General features: G+C 29.5%; 1 long non-coding RNA gene across 1 annotated transcript; it reads left to right on the plus strand.

Moving 5' to 3' along the window:
* Positions 1-211: 211 nt before the first annotated feature.
* On the plus strand, positions 212-874 carry LOC109593361 (uncharacterized). Its single transcript, XR_002190915.1, has 6 exons — positions 212-342; positions 394-419; positions 470-553; positions 610-699; positions 744-794; positions 847-874. It is a non-coding gene; the product is annotated as an uncharacterized LOC109593361 (long non-coding RNA).
* The last annotated feature ends 353 nt before the right edge of the window (positions 875-1,227 follow it).

Raw genomic sequence — 1,227 nt, forward strand, 5'->3', positions numbered from 1 at the left:
CAAATGTATGAAATATTATTATGTACTATATAAATTTTATGGGCTAACTATTAATAAATCTAAGCCTTTCGTTACCCAAACATGCATAATCTATATCAGGGTTTCCCACAAAGCATGCTAAGTGAGTTAAACAGCATGAGCTTCATGAGCTAACAAGCACTACATTACACTACAGTACATGGCATTTGGAAATTTTTGTAGCAAACCCTGATGTACATATATGAATAGTATTCCTTTCTCCACAGGGTTTTTACAGTATCTATGGCAACCTTTTTGCCCTCATAGTCCAGGAGGAGTGCCAGTTTTCAGATGAGGAGAGCCTACTCTATCTCCCTCCTTTTGGTAATCAGCATTATATTATAATTTTAATGGGTTACCCAATAAATTTTATAGGGCAATCAACAAGCAATTATGAAGAGGTAAAGACTTTTTGCCTATTTCTTATAATAGTTATTAATTATTTTTGAAGGTGGTACATCCATTTTATGCTCATTGGCAAAGTTTTTCTACCCAGCGTCCATACCACTGGCTCAACAAGTATGACAGGACTCAGGTTAGTGTTGCTATGGTTACTGTTGCTATGGTTACCGTTGCCATGGCGTAACATAGGCAGCGAATCGAAAGGTCGAGAAATTGATGGAAAAAGATAATAAGAAGATAAGAGATGCTGCAAAGAAGAAAAGGAATGAGACCGTCCGGGTAATTAGAATATTTATGGTACATGCATTGATCTGTTTCCATAGCAACTCGTGGCCTATGTGCGCAAAAGAGACAAAAGAGTTATTGAGTACCGGGTCAGTATTCAAGTAGAAAGAAATAATTTTACGGCCGCATTCTTGTAATTAGAAAACTTTAGCCAAGAGAGAAATTGAGAGAAAAAAGAAAATTAACGAGCAAAAGGCTGCTGAAGCTAAGAAAAGACTCGAGTAAGATTATTATCATTAATTTATTATTATTATTATTATTAATTTATTATTATTATTATTATTAATTTATTATTATTATTATTATTATTAATTTATTATTATTATTATTATTAATTTATTATTATTATTATTATTAATTTATTATTATTATTATTATTATTATTAATTTATTATTATTATTATTATTAATTTATTATTATTATTAATTTATTATTATTATTATTATTAATTGTGACCATAATTGACAAAAGGGTACCTTATGGCGGATTTTTAAATTCATCATTATAATGAAATATAACAA

This window comes from Amphimedon queenslandica, unplaced genomic scaffold, assembly GCF_000090795.2.
Source record: "Amphimedon queenslandica unplaced genomic scaffold, v1.1 AMPQUscaffold_1867_Cont26128, whole genome shotgun sequence".
NCBI classification, from domain to species: Eukaryota; Metazoa; Porifera; class Demospongiae; order Haplosclerida; family Niphatidae; genus Amphimedon; species Amphimedon queenslandica.